Raw genomic sequence first — 22,431 nt, 5'->3', positions numbered from 1 at the left:
GGAAATCCCACGGAGTTGAAAAGAGTCGAAGGCGACTGAGTGACTAACACTCTCACGGTCAGTTCCATCCAGGAGTCTGCCCCTTAGGGCCAACTCTGCTTAAAGAGTCTTGCTTGTGCTACCCTCTTCACTTTCACCTCCCAAATTTTCTCAAAGGCTTCATGGTTTGCAAGGATGTAGGATAAAGGAAGCAAAAGTATGAGAGAGGTTTTGTACTATACAAGTTCTTGCCTTATGTAGGGCTCTTTATATACATTCTCATTTTATACAACACCTCTATGAATAGGCACGTTGTCATCACCATCTTTCAGAAGAGCAATCAGAGACTTGAGGCAACTTGTCCAAGATCACACAGCAAACGAACAGGAGAGTCAGAATTATCTGGACTCCAGTGTTTACCTACTTAAGGACCCCCTTCTGGTCCAGAAAAAAAAGGGCCTTTTTCTGGTTTGTGGATGTTAATTACATTCTGTGGAGGAGCATCCAGGCAGGTTCAGAAATTCCGTTCTGCCCCCGATTGTTTGCATGCAAATTAGTGCTTAACTAGCTTCCTTTCGAGCTCAGGGCTGTGACTGCTAGTGGGACGGTTTTCCGGTTTTCCTTCAGCTTCCTTGGCTGCTACTCTGCCAGCATTGCCTCATTCTGTCTCAAGTACTGCTGCCTCCTGACCCCAGAAGAAGGGGTGAGAAGTGCTCAGCCCTGCCTGGCAGGCCAGGAACTTCCCAGGGCAGTGACTCCAGCTTCGGTTCTCTGAAAAAGCGAGGGGGGTTTTCTCAGAGAGGCTTTACCCAAGAGGAAGGAAAAATATGGCAACCGAGCTTCAGCTGACCTTATAGCCCTGTGATCTTAGTCCCTGTCATTTAGTGAATTCTGAATATTACTCAGCTTCTCCATTGTGTAGCTGGAGGAAACGCTCGTGCTGTGTCATCTTCAGTCGTCAGTGCGCAGTTTTCTCTCTGCTGAGTTTACTCTTTGTGTATTTTGAAGTTTCAGAATCCGATTGGGTGTCTGGGTGAAAAAAAGGTCAAAAGTTTTTTTTTTTTCCTCTCCAGCCCCTTTCCAGGAGGTCCCCTCTGAATGGTTTGGGCGAGTAAGTACAGATGATTGATGCTCAGGGGAGAGAGGGACAGGATGAGGCTAAGGTCAAATTCACACCAGAAAGGTTAAAGAGATCTGACTTGGTGCTTCTGGAAAGAATGAACAAGATTGAGGGGACCTGGGCTCTCTCGCTTGCTTGGAATGTAGGCAGCAAACATGGCAGGCACAGTGACAACCAGGAGATTGGCTGGTGAACTGGGTCATTAGGGAGCAAGGGATGGGTGAAGTTGGAAGGGACCTTGTGATCTGATTGTATAAAGAGGGGTACTTGAGTGCCTTACAGAGGGACTGGGTTTTATCCTGGACTTGATGGCCATGATGGTGGGGGTGTGGGCATTGCAGATTTGCAAAGGAAGGGTCGTGATGAAAGCAGGGATGTAGAACAATCACTTTGGAAGTTGCAGGAGGGAGAGACAGGAAGCGGGGAGGCTAGTGATTTCATTCATAACAAGTCCGAGGAGCTGAGGCCCCCACTGGGGAAGTGGCTGGGAGGCAGGAAGAGGAGGAGACAGAGGCCAGTCCCATGGAAGAGTCTGCCTGTAGGCCAGGCAGGGGAAGCTGGACTCAGATACCTTCTAGGGGCTGCTTTGTGATCATTCAAGGAAAGGAGGTTTTGATTTAGAGGGGTGTGTGCAGCGTTTTCTTTTCCGAAGTAAACTTTCAATGCAAATATAACATCTCTGCATGAAAAGTACACACCTCCAGAGTCTACACCTGGATGAATCCACACAGCGAACACACTTGTGCAACCAGCATCCAGAACAGGTCACTGACTATGGCCAGCACCCAGCACCCTTCCCTCTGTGCCCCCAGCCTTTCCCTCTCTTTGTTTGCTGAGGAGACCACCATCCTGACTTCCCAAACCTTCAATTACATTTGCCTATCACTCCATGGTTGTGAAATCCATTTATAGGGTTGCATATAATTACAGTTTGCTCAGTCCCAAAATTCCACTCTATAAATTTAGCAGCTAGGGGAAGGTTCTGTATAGCACAGGGAAGTCAGCTGGGTGCTCTGTGATGACCCAGAGGGGTAGGATGGGGGGAGTAGTGGAGGGAGGTCCAGAAGGGAGGGGATATATGTTTATACGTATAGTTGATTCACAAAGTTGTACAGCAGAAACTAACACAACATTGTAAAAACAATTATCCTCCAACTAAAAGAAATTTTAGATGTAGAAATAGATGGACATAGAAAGATGTTCATAACCTGCTGTGAAAAATTTTAGCCTAATCCATTTAGTTAATCTGCTGTTGCCATGTAGACATTTGAGTCACTCCTCATTCGGAGCCTTCAGAACTATGGCTTCTAGGAGCAGCCTCATTTGTGTCTTTTCGTGCACACGAACACATGACGAGCAGTGGACTTGCTGGGTCATGGGGCGTGTACGCATTCAGTTTACACAGATGCTGCCAAACGTGCTTGGGTTCTGACAGGTTGAATTTTAAGTGGCAGCTATGAATCAAGTTGGGAGATGGGGTTAAAACTGTAGATGAGAGATGAGTTTACATTTCGTGTCATGAAAGAAAGCCATAGAAACATGGTATTTTTTAAGATGCAAGTCAAAGCCACTTTTGTCCTTGAGCAGCATATTGGAGCTGTCAGGAGAGGGACCACACCCATCACAGCAAAGAGCTGCCAACAGTCTTTTTAGGTTCCTAGACTCTAAGCTAGGGGTATCCCCGGGTCACATTTCTTTGCCTACTCCTTAGTCCCCTTCTGGAATATGTGGCTCCCCCCAGTTTAAAAAAAATTTTTTTTTCTGAAAAGTTGGACTATTCCCTGGGTTTATGACATGTGCTCCATTGTACTAATCCATCCCTCACAATTCCATCTCTCCATTTGCATAACTGCTATAATTTTTAACATTTCAAAAATCGTGCTGTGGGGGAGGGATGTGACGAGGTCAAACAGTTTCTGCCACAGCTCGCTGCTAGCTGGGTGCCCACAGACCACGGAGAGCCGGGGAGTCCAAACAAGCTCCAAAAGACTCAGGGTTGGGCAGGAGATGTCTTCTCTCTCCAGGGAAACTCTAGCTTGTAGCCAAAAAAAAAAAAAAAAAAGGAATTTTCAAACTCCTTTGCATCTTAGGAAATTTAAAAAAAAAGAGTTGTGTTCTGTACAACTAAATACTTATGTAGCCCAGATGTTAGCTGGAGGCCTCCCTACCCCACAAGAGCTCTGCAAAATCAGCTCCAACCTCTACCAACGGATTCCACGATCCACGAAAGTCAAAGTCCCTCCCTAGGATTGCTCCTAATGCTAGGGGACCTGCAGTTCTCAGGGCCAGGTTGTCCTCTAAAGTTTTGTCATCCAAGGTGGATCTGGAGATGGGCAGCATCGACATCCCCAGACAGCTTGTTGGAAATGTGGACTCATCCTCCAATTAAAACAAATAATAAAATACCTTTTTAAGAAAAGAGAAGAAATGTGGACTCAGTCCCAGCCCTAAGGCTTCGATCTGCTGGGTCAGAAGGTACGTTTGCACAAGGTCCCCAGGTGCTCTGTATGCATGGTACAGTTTAAGGAGCACTGCTGTATGGGAAGAGAAGGGGCCTGGAGTCTCACTGCACATCCATGTGCATGCTCAGTCGCTTCAGTCATGTCCTATTTTTTGTGACCCCAGGGACCACAGCCTGCCAGGCTCCTCTGTCCATGGGATTCTCCAGATGAGAACACTGGAGTGGGTTGCCATGCCCTCCTCCAGGGAATCTTCCTGACCCAGGGATCGAATCCATATCTGTATCTCTTAAGTCTCCTGCATTGGCAGGCAGGTTCTTTACCACTAGCACCACCTGGGAAGCCCAGAAGTCTAACAGATCTGGGTTCAAATTCTACCTCTGCCATTTACTGCTAGGTGACCTTGACCATGTCACCAAGTTTGCATTTCCTCCTGAAGGAAAAGAAGGAACACAGTGATTCCACCCTCAACACCACGACGTATGCAAGCCACAAGATTGCCAGTTGAGACAATGCACAAAGGCTGGCACATGGAGATCCTCCAGAAACATTCTCTCCACTTCCCAGACTGACCCAGCCCCAGAAGCAAAGGCATGCCTCCCTCTCCCACATCACAAGGCTTCCAGTGGAAATGTTTTAGAGTGTGACCCAGAGATGCCCTCTTGCCTGACTTTAGCAGGGCATGTATCTAAGTTGTTCTGCAGATGGTGACAGACAAGCAGAGCTGCTCACATGTTCCAGCCCCCACCCCTCCAACTCCCACTGGCTAGCTTGTTTTGGTCTGTAAGATTGGTGGAGGGACAAAGCTTTTCTTTCCTTAATCTATGTATGGGTTAATTCCAAGACTGGCATCAGAATATGAATGCAAGTTGTCATGCTTCTATTTCCACTCTGTTTAAAATCTTCCAGGGACTTCCCTCACGGTCCAGTGGCAAAGACTCCACCCTCCCAATGCAGGGGGCCCATGTTCAATCCCTGGTCAGGGAGCTAGATCCCACATGCCACAACTGAAGATCATCCTTAATGCCACAGCAAAGATCAAAGATCCCTTGTGCTACAGCTAAGTCCTGGCACAGCCAAATAATTAAAAAAATAAAAATGCTCCAGTGACATCACATGTTATACAGGCTAGGAGCCTATCCAGAGAGAAGGGAGAAGTGGGGCCTCAGAGAATGGCTTTGGTCTCTTGGTTCCAGGCAACAGAAACCAAGCTTCAATGAGTTCATACAAAACAGGGTTGGCCCATGGTCTCTAAGAAAGGCTGAGTCCCAAACCAGATGGTGTGACTAGGCCTCAGGAATGCCCCAGTCTTGGAGCCTTGAATGCTGAAGGAATTTTCTCTCCACTGTTCTGCTCCACATCTTTAGGTACGTTGGTGTTATTTTCATTTTTTATTTTTTGGCCACACCACATGGCTTGCAGGATCTTAGTTCCACAACCATGATTGAACCTAGGGCCATAGGAGTGAGAGTGTGAAGTTCTAACCACTGGACCTCCAGGGAAGTCCTGGTGTCATTTTCACTGAGCCCTGGATTTTCCCATACGGTGAGAAACATGTCCTGTATCCATGTTATTCAGTCTCTCAGTAGTGTCTGACTCTGCAACTCCATGGACTGCAGCGTGCCAGGCTTCCCTGTCCTTTACTGTCTCCCAGAGCTTGCTCCAACTCATGTCCATTGAGTTGGTGATGCCACCCAACCGTCTTACCCTCTGTCGTCCCCTTCTCCTCCTGCCCTCAATCTTTCCCATATATGAATCTTCCCCATTCATATATCCACATATGAATAAATGTGTACATCTACATCTATATTTATATCTCTATGACAATGTAAAGTGGTTCTTCAAACCAAAGACTGAAATGAGCCTGGCAATTAGGAGTGCAGAGAGCAGCCTTTGAGAGAAATTGGTTTGCCTTTCATCTGTTCGTGTGGGCTGTTCTCAAGTTGCCCACGACTTAGACGTAACCAACCAAATGAAAAAGTGAAGACTATTTTGTCAATTTGGGGTTGTGATCTCTTAAAATGGAGAAGTGTAATGGTATAGAGTCAAGGGCCACCTGTGCTTGCAGTCTGGAGAAAGGAAACCTGGGGAGTTGGCAAAAAGAAAGTTGGGGGTTTGAAAGGGACAAAACCGAATGCTGTAACCTCTTCTTCTTCAATCAGTGGGGGCGGGAGGAATAATTTGACCCTGGCACCTCCAATGGGAGCTTATACTTAAGGAAAAAGAGGACAACATAAGGGCTAAAGATGCAAGTGGACCTTGGGAAGTCATGACAACACTTACACTCTTGTGCTTGCTGTTCAGTTGCTCAGTCATGTCCAATTCTTTGTGATCCCATGGACTGTATGTAGCACACCAGGCTTCTCTGTGCTTCACCATCTCTTGGAGTCTGCTCAAACTCATGTCCATTGAGTCGGTGATGTCATCCAACCATCTCATCCTCTGCGCTTTTACTCCAACACAGTGCTAAATCAGGAGGATGTCAGTAACATGAGATGGCATGTCATAATCAGCAATGTTAAGTGTTACATATGTAATTCCAGTTCATCTCTGCATACTTGGTAAAAGTGGAGAAGGAAATGGCATCCTGGAGAAGGAAATGGCAACCCACTCCAGTATTCTTGCCTGGAAAATCCCAAGAACAGAGGAGCCTGACATGCTGCAGTCCATGGGGTCGCAAAGAGTCTGATATGACTGAGAGACTAACTCTTCGTAAAAACTTTTCAGAATTTCTTTCCTCCTTGGATTTAACAGGATGCTGGTAATTTCATTGTGTTTTGCTGCTGAAAATATGTATATGATGCCACCACCACTGGCAGTCTCCATACCCTCTGTTTAATGCTTCTTTGTTTTTGAGATATGGGGTGGCTGAATTCTGTCTGCCAGTTCACACTGAGTTTCAAAGGTCTTTTTCAGAGACTTCCCTGATGGCTCAGTGGTGAGGAGTCCACCTCTCAATGCAGGAGACACAGGTTCTACCCTTGATCTGGGAGGATCCCACATGTCACTGAGCAACTAAGACCATGCACCGTGACTGCTGAGCCTGTGCTTTAGAGCCTGTGCTCTGCGACAAGAGAAGCCTCTGCAATGAGAAGCCCCGGGCACTGCAACTGGATCAAAGCCTGCACAACAACAAAGACCCAACATAGCCAAAAATAAATTTAAAAAATTAGTTTTTTTAAAAAACCACCCCCAAACAAAGATCTTTTCCAGGGAATACCCTGATGGTTCAGCAGTTAGGACTTTGTTCTTTCACTGTGGAGGGCATGGGTTCAATCCCTGGTTGGGGAATTCAGTTCTCACAAGCTGATGGCAGGGCCAGAAAGAAAAAAGAAAAAGATTTTTCCCAGGTCTTCCCTCCCAGCACCTGTTCTGAAGTGTTCTGATTCTGATACAGGGCTTCTCAAATTGTTCTGTGCACATGAAGCTCCTGGAAGATCTTGTTGAAAATGCAGATTCTGACTCAGCAGTGGAACAGGGTGGGGCTGAGATCTTGGTGATGCAGGCAAAGCTGGTGCAAGGACCACTCTTGGAACATCTCGGCAAGGCCCCAGCATGATACTTCCCTCTCCTTAGTCTGCTTTCTGTCTCCACCATCCTTCAAGCTTCTGCTTCTTGGCCATCTGCTTCACTTTTTTCCTAGACCCTACCTTCTTGTCTTCTAAATTGTCCCCAACAGGGCCATCTTGCTCAAATCAAATTTCACTCAGGTTGCCCAAAAGGATGTTCAGGAATGAAGTCAAAACAACTGGAGTTTCTCCCCAAGGAGGTCGAGGTGAGAAGAGAAAATCTGGGGGTAACTGGACATAGAACACAGCTTGTAGGAAAGGAGAGTCAGCAAGACGTAGGTGTGGTCCTGAGGTCAGGGGATCTCAAGTGACCCAACTGCTTGAGGACTGGGAGGGCCCGAACAGTGAAATTCTAATCGTGTGATTGTGACTCAGCCTGCGCCGGTATGCACTTCTTGCTCTCACCCGTAACTGCTCTCATCTTGGAACGTGGTTCCCCACCTCCCAGTCCCTAGGTGGTTCCATGGAGACATGTGGCAAGTTCTGGCCACTGGTTTGTGAATGGAAGTGATTGCGTGTACCATACCCTGCTGCTGCATTTACCTGCTGGCGTGAGACCCTGAAACCTTCTCCTCCCCTGCTTCCTTAACAAGAAGGCCACGTTGTCCAGTCCTGCAGAACAGGACAATAAGTCTTTGTCAGCCTGTTTTCTTTATTTAAGTTTTTTTTTTTTTTTCCTCCGATGTTGACCATTTTGAAAGGAAATGACTACCCCAATCTAGTATTCTTTCCTGGGAAATCCCATGGTCAGAGGAGCCTGGCAGGTTATACTACAGTCCATGAGGTTGCAAAGAGTTGGATGTGACTGAGTGCCTAAGCGCACACAGAAATGGAATCTAAAAGCCCTTTGGTGCTCAGAGAGAGAAAAATGGGTGAAAAGGTGAAATGTAAGCATCCTCCCCATGCCCCTACCTGCCTCCCCATTCAATAATACAACCAGGATCTAATCCTTGAATGGGGTGATAGAGAGGGGGCGGTAGACACAGGTTTGAGTGGATCCCAGAGCTGATTGCATCTTCCCAGGCTATGACCTAGGAAAATCTCAGGCCCTTTAAGACCTGGCCCCATTTCCCCAAAGCTAGTGACATATTAACATCCAGTCATAGGTAAGATGGGCTTCCCAGGTGGCGCTAGCATTAAAGAATTCACCTGCCAATGCAGGAGACAAAAAAGATGCAGGTTCCATCCCTGGGTCAGGAAGATCCCATGGAGGAGGGCAGGGCAACCCACTCCAGTATTCTTGCCTGGAGAATTCCATGGGCAGAGGAGCCTAGAGGTCTAGATCTAAGGGGTTGAAAAGAATCGGGACATGACTGAGCAACTTAGCATGCATGCATATGTAAGATATATGGTAACTGTTCCAGAAGCCTCAGTGTAGTTTTAAGCTTTCATAACTTCAGAAATATAAATTCAACAGACGTATCGAAGAGGTCTTTTAAAGATGTAATGTTTTAAGTTTCGTTTACTCATAAGGAATTTTTGAATTTTGAACAATAGTTTTAAAGTTAGAAATTAGGGGGACAAAAAAAGATTGGTCCCTTCCGTAGATGGTAAGCACTGACTGAAACAAAAAGGTTTAAATGTGTTGTTCCAAGTTCACAAAACTAAAAAGGTTTAAGGACTTCACTCTGGACTCAGACATTAAGAATCTGCCTTCAGTGAGGGAGATCAGGGTTCAATCTCTGGGTTGGGAAAATCCCCTGGAGAAGGGAATGACTACCCACTCCAGTTTTCTTTCCTGGTGAGTCCCACGGACAGAGGAGCCTGGTGGGCTACAATCCAGGTTGCAAAGAATTTACACTTGTGATGCGACACAAGCTTAACAGTACACTAAAGTTTGGGGAACACTGTGTCAGAAGGCGGTTTCTCATCTTTGGTCCTGGAGTTATGTTGCAACCTGTGTCTGGAGGCAGCTGCAGAACTAGTTGCTATGAGTTGCTTATCAATGACCACCAGGACTTTGACTTTAAAATTGTATAATTAATGCCAAAGTCTCAAACATATTTGGGCTTTTTGTTTCTCTGGGTTTTTTGTTTTATAAATTTTGGGTTCTTTTGTAACCTTTTATAAGAGCTCTGAATACTAGGTAAGCCTCTTCCCATAGTGAGGGGAAGGTACTTTTGGTTTTGATTATCATGGAACCTTTTAAAAATACAAAAATACAATGAAGTCTTCTCACCCAACTTCTATTTCCATGATCACTTTTCCTTTTTTTGTTTGTTTTTTGCTAAAGTGTTCAAAGTGAATCCTAAATGTGAGATAAGTGAAGTTTTTTGTTTTTGTTTTTTTTTAAATTGGAGAGTAATTGCTTTATAATGTTGTGTTTCTGCTGCACAAGGAAGTGAATCAGCCATCTGTATACATATGACCTCTCTTGGACCTCCCTCCTGCCCACTCCATACCATCCCTCTAAGTCATCACAGAGCACTGAGATGCGCTCCCTGCGTTATTCAGCAGCTTCCCACTAGCTATCTATTTTACACATGGGAGTGTATATATCCCTGGCTCAAGAAGATCCCCCAGAGAAGAGAAAGGCTATCCACTCCAGTATTCTTGCCTGGAGAACCCCTTAAACAGAGAAACCTGGTGGGCTATAGTCCATGTGATCGCAAAGAGTCAGACACGACTGAAGTGACTTAACATGTGCGCAGTATATATATGTCAATGCTACTCTCCCAATTCATCCCACCCTCCCTAGATAAGTGCAGTTTTGTTGGGCTTAAGAAGACAATGTCAACTGGGGAAATAGAATCAAATAGCATTAGGGTAATTGGCAGAGAGAGAGGGAGAGTGGGAGAGACACTGGGACTGAAAGAGCAAGGGAGGGAGAGAGGAAGGGAAGAGAGACTGAAATAGAAGAGCGTCTAGAATGAGATCACTATATATATCCCTGTGCTCCTCTCCTGCCCCATTTCCAGTTTTCTCGACTTCCCACCTACTTTGTTCTTGACTTTGAGACATTAGCAACCTGGGAGTCTAGAGGCATCTCTAAGCAGAGGGTTTTCTATCACAGTAAAACAAAAGGGAGACCACACCCTTTTCTACCTCCTCTGCCTCCCCCCTGCAAGTTCACAGTCTCACTGCCAACCGTTCAAAGGACTGGGTGGCTTCCTTCTCCTTTTTTTCACAGAAGGAGCTTGACTCTTAATCCTGGAACACGGCCATCTTTCCTTCACCAGCCGGGCTTTGGGAATACAACAGGGAAAGGAAGGGAAACAGAGAAAGAAATCTGTGACTCCTTGGGGACCCCTCACCCCGGAGCAGTATTTCTCCCCAAACTCTCCTATAAATGTCTAGAATTCGGAGTCATGAAACTAGGATTTCCACAAACACAGACCCTCAAATTAGTTCAGAGTATAATATTTACAATAAATATTAACCTAAGAAAAACCCTGAGATGATTTGCAATGATAAGAACTCAGTTTAACTCTGCCTTCTCTGGTTTAGCAGTGGAGCTTATTTTAGATCACCTATTAATATCTCATGGGATACTCAGACTTTATAAAATGCAGTTCGGGGGAACTGTCCTGAAATGGCTTTCCTGCAATCTGAAATCCCTGGATGGGATAAGTCACTTCTCCCAATTTGTTGAAGGGAAGCTCATTCCATGTGGAGGGTCAGGGGTGATGGAAGATCAGAAAGAGGGTCAGAGCAATTAAGAGGATGGGGGGGTGAGGTTAGCAGAAGATTTGGTTCCAGAGGGCCAGTGTGTCTACTGGTTAAACCAGCAAAGTTGCCAGACAAAGCAGAAAGGAGGGCTTACTTGGGTCCTGAATGAATCTGAGGCAAACTCCGGGAGATGATGAAGGACAGGGAAGCCTGGCGCACTGCAGTTCATGGGGTGGCAAAGAGTTGGACACGACTTAGCAACTGAACAACAACAAAGGCACAGGCTTCTCAGTCAGGGTGACCTCGGACCTGCTCCTAGAGCAAAGAGAAGTTCATTCCTAAAAAGGAGTGCAAAGACCACCAGCCCAAGGGAGCCTACGCTGGCCCAGGAGTTAGAGTAAGAAGAGCAATAGAAAAAATAGTCCAACATTTATGTATGTATGTATGCATGTATGTATGTATATAAATAATGATTATTTTTACAACATGCATCGTCATTAAAGAATTATCTCTTTACCCTTGCAAAATGTTTTAAAATTAAATGGAGGACTTCCCTGATGGTCCAGTGGCTAAGACTCTGTGGTCCCAATGCAGAGGACCCAGGTTCAATCCTTGGTCAGGGAACTGGATTCCACATGCTGCAAATAAGACCTGGGGCAGTCAAATAAAAAATATATGAAAAAAAAAGTAAATTGCAGGCTATCTCGGAAGACAACTCCATGTTTAAATGATTTCATTGCTCACATCTAATTATTTCAAACTTCTGTCTTAGTTTTTTCAAACTACGTCTTTCCCTTAGATCTGAACTTTGATTCATCCTCAGAATTGTGTAAGCACCACTCCATGGTGTGCTTGACATTTAGCTTTGTGGAGACCAGCTTTACTTCTCTTCATCTTTATATAACTGATCGTAAAAGATCTTCACGACCCAGATCCCAGATAATCACAATGGTGTGATCACCAACCTAGAGCCAGACATCCTGGAATGCAAAGTCAAGTGGGCCTTAGGAAGCATCACTACAAACAAAGCTAGTGGAGGTGATGGGATTCCAGTTGAGCTATTTCAAATCCTAAAAGATTATACTGTCAAAGTGCTGCACTCAATATGCCAGCAAATCTGGAAAACTCAGCAGTGGCCACAGGACTGGAAAAGGTCAGTTTTCATTCCAATCCCAAAGAAAGGCAATGCCAAAGAATGCTCAAACTACCACACAATTGACTCATCTCACATGCCTGGAAAGTAATGCTCAAAATTCTCCAAGCCAGGCTTCAACAGTACATGAGCCATGAACTTCCAGATGTTCAAGGTGGATTTAGAAAAAGGAGAGGAACCAGAGATCAAATTGTCAACATCTGTTGGATCATCAAAAAAGCAAGAGAGTTTCAGAAAAGCATCTGCTTCTGCTTTATTGACTATGCCAAAGCCTTTGGCTGTGTGGACCACAACAAACTATGGAAAATTCTTAAAGAGATGGGAATACCAGACCACCTGACCTGCCTCTTGAGAAATCTGTATGCAGGTCAGGAAGCAACAGTTAGAACTGGACATGGAACAACAGACTGGTTCCAAATCAGGAAAGGAGTATGTCAAGGCTGTACATTGTCACCCTGCTTATTTAACTTATATGCAGAGTACATCATGCAAAATGCCAGGCTGGATAAAGCACAAGCTGGAATCCAGATTTCCAGGAGAAATACCAATAACCTCAGATATGCAGATGACACCACCCTTATGGCAGAAAGCGAAGAAGAACTAAAGAGCCTCTTGATAAAAGTGAAAGAGGAGAGTGAAAAAGTTGGCTTGAGGCTCAACATTCAGAAAATGAAGATCATGGCATATGGTCCCATCACTTCATGGCAAATAGATGGAGAGACAGTGAAAACAGTGAGAAACTTTATTTTTGGGGGCTCCAAAATCACTCCAGATGGTGACTTGCAGCCATGAAATTAAAAGACGCTTGCTCCTTGGGAGGAAAATTATGACCAACCTAGACAGCATATTAAAAAGCAGAGACATTACTTTGCCAACAAAGGTCAGTCTAGTCAAAGCTATGGTTTTTCCAGTAGTCATGTATGGATGTGAGAGTTAGACTATAAAGAAAGCTGAGCGCCAAAGTATTGATGCTTTTGAACTGTGGTGTTGGAGAAGACTCTTGAGAGTCCCTGGGACTGCAAGGAGATCCAACTAGTCCATCCTAAAGGAAATCAGTCCTGAATATTCATTGGAAGGACTGATGCTGAAGCTGAAACTCCAATACTTTGGCCACCTGATGTGAAGAACTGACTCATTTGAAAAGACCCTGATGCTGGGAAGGATTGAAGGCAGGAGGAGAAGGGGACAACAGAGGATGAGATGGTTGGATGGCATCACTGACTTAAAGGACATGATTTTGGGTAAACTCCAGGAGTTGGTGATGGACAGGGAGGCCTGGCGTGCTGCAGTCCACGGGGTTGCAGAGAGTGGGACATGACTAACTCAGCCATACATATACATGTATCCATTCTCCCCCAAACTCTCCTCCCATCCAGGCTGCCACATAACACTGAGCAGAGTTCTATGTGCTATACAGGAGGTCTGTGTTGGTTTGATGTTGTTTAGTCACCAAGTCATGTCTGACTCTTTTGGGACTCCACGGACTGTAGCCTTCCAGACTCCTCTGTCCATAGATATTCCCAGCCAAGAATACTGCAGTAGGTTGCCATTTCCTTCTCCAGGGGCTCTTCCCATCCCAGGGACTAAACCCATTTCTTCTGCATTGGCAGACAGATTCTTTACCACTGAGCCACCAGTTGGTTATCATTTTAAATATAGCAGTGTGTACAGGCAACCATAAGTTCATTCTCTAAGTCTGTGAGTCTGTTTCTGTTCACTCAGCAGGAACAAGTTGTCATGAATAAGACTTGTCATTTTTTTTTTAGTCAGACAAAGAATGTTGTTTCCTGTCCAGCCATCTAATGTAGCACACAGGTATAGAAGCACAAAGAAGCAAGGATTTGTGCTGTAAGGGTGAGAACCAGCAGCAGTCAGGGCATAAAAGCTCAGGTCCATTCTCTGCCTTTCTCTGCAGGTTACTAGTGTCTTACTAGTGGGAGCAAAATGGATGGCAGGTTCTAGGATAAAGCCAGCAACACTTTGGGGGTATCCAGTGAGACTTAGAAGCAGGGAGGAGAAAAGAGAAGGGTAAGCTCAGAAACAGGAAGCAAGCCTAGGAGCTGGCATCACCCCCTGGTGGTTTTTTACTTCCTGGGTGAGAGGGTTTTTTTTTAAGATGGTAGAACATTTCATTGGAAATTTCTTTCCCTCATTTTAATTCCCTTTAGTTATCCAAGCTCTTCAGTAAAATAAACCTCACATATACAGTCCTGTGAGGTATTGTTTTAGGGGCCTCTGGGAGAATCTCTAAGTGAAGTTTGGGGTTCCCACATCACCCTTCAGAAACCAGTGCAGTAGTAGTAACACTGCAGTGATTTGACTTAGTCTTTAAGTCATGTCCAGTTCTTTGTGACTCCATGGACTGTAGCCTGCCAGGCTCCTCTGTCCACAGAATTTTCCAGGCAAGAATACTAGAGTGACTTGCCATTTCCTCCTCAAGGGAAACTGCCCAACCCAGGGATCGACCCCAAGTCTCTTGCATTGTCAGGTGTATTTTTTACCATTGAGTCACCAAGGATTCCCTAGTAACACTGCTTGAACGTAGATATTCCTAGACTTGTGGGGCTGGACCAACCATGAAGATAGTGATGGCCAACAGAAGCAGAATAGTGCACCCTGTCAAAATGATGACTCAGGACCATACTTGGGACTTACGGCAAATCCTATCATCCCAAATATGCTGAAGGAGGAAGTCTCTAGAATGGAGAGTAGAGAGGATGCTGGAATTCAGCTGTGCCACTTATTAATTGTGACCTGCAGTACATTTTCATCCTTTCTAAACCTCACCCTTTCTAAACCTCAGTATAGGCTTGTTGTAAGGATTCAATGAGAAAGTGCACCAGAAACACTTAGAATATATTTGTGCTCAATAGTTAAAACTGCTATCTTAGAAATTTCCTAAAAAGTTGTATTCCTACCCCTACCCTCATTACAGACAAGGGGAAACCGAGTGAAAATGGTGTAAAGAGAAAGCTGTAAAGGTACGAAAATATATTGCCATAGTACTGTGGAATAGCTCTGTATTTTTTTTTTTAAGATTTTAGTTTTTATTTTATTTGTCTGTAGTGGGTCTTAATTGCTGCATTTGGGATCTAGTTTCCTTACCAGGGATGTGGAACTTGGGCCGTCTCCATTGGGACCATGAAATCTTAACCACTGGACCACCAGGGAAGTTCCTTGGATAGCTCTGTATTTGTGTTTATCATATTATTCAAAAGTTATTTTTGTATCAGTTTCCACCAGTAAGACTGTCATATGGAGGGAGAGGTCTGGCTGAGCTTTCTGGTATACCCAACACACGCAGCACAGCATAAGGCACACAGAATTGTTCAACAAACGTCAGTGGAACTGAACTGTCCTACAGCTAACTTGTTCCCCTTCACACTGCCTCTCCTACTAATGTGACCTATCCCCAACCTCCAGCCTTCCTTCTGGCCTTTTGGAGTATCCTGGGAAGCCTGGAGCTGGCGTTTTCATTAAATAAGGGCTTCCCAGGGACAACCACCCTTTCCCTTCCTGTCCATTCTTGGGCTGGCCAGAAAGTCACAGTTCACAACAGGAAACCAATTGCTTTGTGCTATCAGAAGACATTTCCTTCGCAGCACAAAAACGTCTGAGTAATAATTTCGAGCCGGGCTTCACCCATTTCCTGTGAGAGGAGGCAAGTTCGCCCACCCCTGTCCTGTAGAGCCTCACTTGCCAGCCCTGCAGTGATGCAATGCCTTCTGTGCTGGGAGGATGGCCCACTAGGTCCAGCATCCTGTGTACCAGACTCACTTGGGACGGTTTTCCAACATTGATGCAGAACAGAGTCACTGTGACTAATTTGTACTGCTGTCTGAATACACAGGCAGCTTTGGAAGTAAAAACTCCTTGTGTAATAAAGTCATAGCTTTCTCTAAAAGTCAAGACCCAATTTGGCAACCAGGAGTTCACAGATGTCAGGGACCATGAAAAGTCAATGGAACTGATTCTTGGTAGCTCCCTTATTACTTCTTCGGTCTGTAGGGGAAAGTGACCATGTTGAGTAGAAATGAGCTTTGTTTGTTCCCCTGTCTCAGGACAGGGAACAGAGCACCTGGGACAGGTGATATTGTATAGTCTAAGACACCTAAAAAGGAAGATTCTAGTCCTCCTTAATGATCACATTAGATATATATATATATTTTTAATATTGCCTTACAATTTTCTTTCTCTTTAAATTGTTATTAGGGTATAGCTGATGTACAAAGTTGTGTTACTTTCTGCTGGACAGAAAAGTGAATCAGTTATACATGCATCCACTCTGTTTTTTTTTAGATTCTTTTCCCATGTAGGTCTTTACAGAGTATTGAGTAGAGTTCACTGTGCTATACATGGGTGAATGCTAAGTTGCTTCAGTGTGTCCAACTCTTTGCAACCCTATGGACTGTAGCCTGCCAGGCTCCTCTGTCCATGGGATTCTCCACGCAAGAATACTGAAGTGGGGAGGAGCCATGCCCTCCTCCAGAGGATCTTCCCAACCCAAGGATTGAACCCGTGTCTCCAGATCCTGCATTGCAGGTGGGTTCTTTACCATTGAGCCACTAGGGAAGCCCTTGTGCTACATAATAGGATTTTGTTTATTTATTTACTTTTTTGGCTGCACCGTGCATCATGTGGGATCTTAGTTCCCCAAACAGGGATCGAACCCACACACCCTGCAGTGAAAGTGCGGAGTCTTAACTGCTGGATCACCAGGGAAATCCCCACATTAAATCTTTTAACAGTAACTCTGAAAGAGTTTAGACATTCTTGTTCAATTGCTCCCATTTTGCAAAAGGGAACATGGAGGCCTGAAAAGGAAAATAACTTCTCAAAATTTACAGAGCAAATCAGTGGCTGAATCAGGTTAGATTTCAGGCTTCTTCATTTACAGGACCATGGCATCCCCAGAGATGAATATTTGAATCCCTTTCTTCTTATACTGTCTTACAGACCTTCTTATGTGGACTCCAGGTCTCACCTACCAGGTAGCAGAACTCTGCGTATTTCTAAAAGAAAAAGGCTGCAGGAACTTCCAGCTTCTAGAGAATTTGGACCAACTTCTTTCTCCCTACATCATTGTAGACAGGAAGCAAAGGACAGTGGTATGGCCCTGGGCTTCTTTTCACCATCCCTAGCTGGAGATATTTAATGTTTCCAGGGAGACAGTGAAAGAGAGTAGCCTAGCATGCTACAGTCCATGGGATCATGAAGAATCAGACAGGACTTAGCAATTGAGCAACAACAGGAAGTGCTAATGAGGAGGGTGGTTATCTGTGAGCTTACCTATAGGAGACCCTGTCTCCTATACAGGTCAGCCTGTCAGAAGGCACGAAGGCTTCTTTCCTCTTCTGAGAGCAGTGGCCACACCACAGTGATGGACCCTCAAGTTGGAAAGACAGAGCAGAAGCATCAAGCAGTCCATTTCTTTGTGGTAAAACCAGCATTGGAAACACTCAGCACCAGTGGCAAGGATGCAAAACCTGCAGAAATCAAGTGACTTCAAGATGCACATTGGACAGTGCAAAAGCCAAGGCTATAAGAAGTTCCCTGAAGCTAAAGGGGGATGTCCTACACCTGGACAGACAGGGACGGTGTAGGACGCACAGGCGATCATGTGGACTGGATGAGAACCAGTCTTCTCACACTGATTATGGGTTCTTTCCAGTCCCCTAAGAGGAAGGAGCTTGTGGATGGTTGGATATGGGCATGTACATACATTTTCTATAGTTTTCAATTCATGGAGTGGTCTTTACCACTTTCTTTCTTTCCTTCTTTCTTTCCTTCCTCTCTCCCTCTTTTCTTCCTTTCTTTGTTCCTTCTTTCTTTTCTTTCTTCCTTCCTCCTTTCCTCCCCTCCCTCCCTCCCTCACTCCCTCTCTCCCTCACTTCTTCCCTCTCTGCCTCCCTCCCTTTTTTCTTTCACCACATGGCATGCAAGATCTTAGTTCCCCAACCAGGAATCAACCTGTTCCCCCTGCAGTGGGCTTCACCATTTTCAACCCGTGCTTTTGCCTTTACATGACTTCCAGAGGTAAACTCCCACCCGGGTATTTTTATAGATAAATATTTTATCCAGCAGGGTCCCAAAAGAAAATGAATGGCACACTCAAATTTGGATAATTTGAGGAAGATTTGATAAACAGGGTGATTATACAGGAGTGGAGATTAAGGCAGTAGTGCAGTAATCTGGAATTTGTAAGCTCAAAGAGACAAGAGAAGGGACCAGTCACAGGAATCTGAAGGGAGAGAGTCTCTCACAGAAGGTGCTTTGAGAGAGACACAATCAACAAACTTCCCTGGTGGTCCAGTGGTTAGGACTCTGTGCTTCCACTGCAGGGGGCACAGGTTTGATCCCAGGTCGGGGAACTAAGATCCCACGTGCCACATAGTGGGACGAGAAAAAAGAAAAAATCTTTAATCTTAAAAAAGAGAGAGAGAGACAGTTAATTGCAGGTAAGTTCAAAGGGAGAAAAGCTTCCCTGGTGGCTCAGATGGTAAAGAATCCACCTGCAATGCAGGAGACCTGGGTTCGATGCCTGGGTTGGGAAGATCCCCTGGAGGAGGGCATGGCAACCCATTCCAGTATTCTTGCCTGGAAAATCCAAACCTAGAATACAAATACCCTGAGCTCATTCTCCTTCTTCCCTTGTTCTGGGATCTCCATTGGCCAGACCCAACAGGAAACCAGAGGGCTGTGTGTGTGGGGGGGGAGGGGGGTGGTGCATATTGACACAGTGCATACTGTCAGCTTCCTAGGTGGGGAAGGGTTGTCTGGGTGGTGGCGGTGGGGAAGATCAGAAGGGCTGGCAAGAGGCATCTGGCAGAGTCATTTGGACTGGACACTCTGTAGCTGACACTGGCTGTTAGCTATGACATCAACCATGCCTACATGTTTTGTATGGAAATTTGTGCAAAATGAATCAGGCCAGACGTGTTTCCCTTATTTGCAGTGAGGTCCTTGGGCCCAAATTCCTCTGTGGACCCAGTGGCCCTGGCGAGCTACCCAGGCCCACATGTGAGCCACAGAACTCTCCTGGCTCCTCTGGTCAAAGCCAGAATTAAAGGCTAAGCGGCCTCCTTGGCCCCTTCCCTGAGGTCCACACCCTTGTCTTGGCCCTTGACCTTCAATGGTGAGAAGAGGCAAGGTGGGACAAGGAGGAGAGTCTCCTTAAGGGGAAGAGCATGTTTCATTTCTTCCTAAAGTTTGGCACATGGCAACCCACTGCAGTATTATTGCCTGGAAAAGTCCATGGACAGAGGAGCCTGCAGTATTATTGCCTGCAAAAGTCCATGGGGTTACATGACTGAGCATGTGTGCATGAGGGTGGAGGGAGATGGGTTGGTGGCAATAAACTGGTAGAACTAAAAAAAAAAAGAAAAATAAAGAAAATAAAGTTTGACACAGCTGGCCCAAGCCGCCCACTGCTGTCCTTTCCTGGGTGGGGCTCTCCCAGGTGGGAGGCAGCCCCAGGCCTGTCATACTCCAGATATACCAGAGCCAAGTTCTGCAGCATGGAAAGTACAAGAGAAAGACCATGTCATTACAGAAAGTTTAAAAGAGAAGATTGAGTTAATTGTATAAATTTTAAAAATCATACATGCTTATAGTAAAAATTTCAACGTTAAAAATACACAATGGAAAAAAAAATACACAATGGAACAAAACAAAAAATAAAGTACTCTTGCTGCCCCATCCTCCTACCCCAAGCTCACCATTCTCATTTCTTAAAGTTTAAAACTGTCCTAGGTTTTTGCAGCTTCCAGGATGGCTCAGTGGTAAAGAATCCACCTACCAATGCAAGAGATGTGGGTTTGATCCCTGGGTCAGGAAGATCCCCTGACAGAGGGCATGACAATCCACTCCTGTATTCTTACCTGAAGAATTCCATGGACAGAGGAGACTGGTCTACAGTCTATGGTGTCGCAAAGAGTTGAGCAGGACTGAGCACACATGCACTAGGTTCTTGTATCTTCTTCTGTAACTTTATAGATGATTAAAAAAATTTTTAAACATGGGTAAAATCGTGTTATGCATGCTCTATTGCATGTTGTTTTTTTTTTCTTTTTAGCATTTTTGTTTTAGTAAATTTTTAAAGTTTGCTTTTGAAATGTATTAGTTATGACTTTTCTTTTCTCATATTTTGTCTGAGCCATGTGGCTTGTGAGACATTAGTTCCCTCACCAGGGATTGAACCTGTGCCCCCTGCATTGGCAGCACCGAGACTTAGCTGCCAGGGCGATCCTCTGTCTTTCCCTATGAATCCAGCCCCTGACTCATAGATTCCCAGATGCCTTATTTTCCATTTCAACAGGTATTGGAATTTGATGACTGGTTATGATTTTTCTTTAAATAGATGATTTTTAAAAGATGGGCCAAATTATTCAATAGGATTTTTTAAATTAGAGGCTTCCCTCATAGCTCAGTCAGTGAAGAATCCACTTGCAATGCAAGAATGTACCTACAATACAGGAGACCTGGACTTGATCCCTGGGTTGGGAAGATCCCCTGGAGAAGGAAATGGCAACCCACTCCAATATTCTTGTCTGGAGAATCCCATGGACAGAAGGGCCTGGCACAAAGAGTCAGACATGACTGAAGTGACTAAGCACACGTGCACACAAGCAAATAACAGGAATGATGTTGTTGCTTTAATACTGTTTATAACATCTCTTAGTTTTTTAAAAATTTAATTAATTAATTTATTTTTGGCTGCGCTGTGTCTTCATTGCTGTGCACAGGCTTTCTGTAGTCATGGTTCTCAGGCTCTTCTTTTTGCAGAGCACTGGCTCCAGAGCATGCAGGCTCAGTAGTTGTGGCTCATGGGCTTAGCTGGACCAGGGATTGAACCCATGTCCCTGCATTGGCAGGTGGATTCTCAACCACTGGATCACCAGTAAAGTCCTTAGTTTTTTGTTTTAATTACAGGAAGGTATAAAATAAAAGGGCTTCCCCAGTGGCTCAGAGGTAAAGAATCCACCAGCAATGCAGGAGCTGCAGGAGACGTGGGTTCCATCCCTGGGTTGGGAAGACCCCCTGAAGGAGAAAATGGCAACCCACTCCAGTATTCTTGCCTGGGGAATCCCATGGACAGAGGAGTCTGACAGGCTACAGTCCATGGTGTCGCAAAGAATTAGACATGACTGAAGCAACTTAGACGTGACTGAACAACGAACAAAGCTAGTGGAGGTGATGGAATTACAGTTGAGCTATTTCAAATCCTGAAAGATGATGCTGTGAAAGTGCTGCACTCAATATGCCAGCAAATCTGGAAAACTCAGCAGTGGCCACAGGACTGGAAAAGGTCAGTTTTCATTCCAATCCCAAAGAAAGGCAATGCCAAAGAATGCTCAAACTACCACACAATTGACTCATCTCACATGCCTGGAAAGTAATGCTCAAAATTCTCCAAGCCAGGATTCAACAATACGTGAACTGTGAACTTCCTGATGTTCAAGCTGGTTTTAGAAAAGGCAGAGGAACCAGAGATCAAATTGCCAACATCTGCTGAATCATCAAAAAAGCAAGAGAGTTCCAGAAAAACATCTATTTCTGCTTTATGGACTATGCCAAAGCCTTTGACTGTGTGGATCACAATAAACTATGGAAAGTTCTTCGAGAGATGGGAATACCAGACCACCTGACCTGACTCTTGAGAAACCTATATGCAGGTCAGGAAGCAACAGTTGGAACTGGACATGGAACAACAGACTGGTTCCAAATAGAAAAAGGAGTACGTCAAGGCTGTATATTGTCACCCTGCTTATTTAACTTGTATGCAGAGTATGTGAGGAGAAATGCTGGGCTGGAAGAAGCACAAGCTGGAATCCAGATTGCCGGGAGAAATATCAATAACCTCAGATATGCAGATGACACCACCATTATGGAAGAAAGTTAAGAGGAACTAAAAAGCCTCTTGATGAAAGTGAAAGAGGAGAGTGAAAAAGTTGGCTTAAAACTCAGAATTCAGAAAATGAAGATCATGGCATCTGGTCCCATCACTTCATGGGAAATAGGTGGGGAAACAGTGGAAACAGTGTCAGACTTTATTTTGGGGGGCTCCAAAATCACTGCAGATGGTGATTGCAGCCATGAAATTAAAAAACACTTACTCCTTGGAAGGAAAGTTATGACCAACCTAGATAGCATATTGAAAAGCAGAGACATTACTTTGCCAAAAAAGGTCCGTCTAGTCAAGGCTATGGTTTTTCCTGTGGTCATGTATGGATGTGAGAGTTGGACTGTGAAGAAAGCTGAGCGCCAAAGAATTGATGCTTTTGAACTGTGGTGTTGGAGAAGACTCTTGAGAGTCCCTTGGACTGCAAGGAGATCCAACCAGTCCATTCTAAAGGAGATCAGCCCTGGGTGTTCTTTGAAAGGAATGATGCTAAAGCTGAAACTCCAGTACTTTGGCCACCTCATGTGAAGAGCTGACTCATTTGAAAAGACTCTGATGCTGGGAGGGATTGGGGGCAGGAGGAAAAGATGACGACAGAGGATGAGATGGTTGGATGGCATCACCGACTCGATGGATGTGAG

The sequence above is a fragment of the Bos grunniens genome, chromosome 21, assembly GCF_055505025.1.
Source record: "Bos grunniens cultivar Pamir isolate PY7600 chromosome 21, Bosgru_T2T1.0, whole genome shotgun sequence".
NCBI lineage: Eukaryota > Metazoa > Chordata > Mammalia > Artiodactyla > Bovidae > Bos > Bos grunniens.
This window is presented reverse-complemented; position numbering follows the sequence as displayed.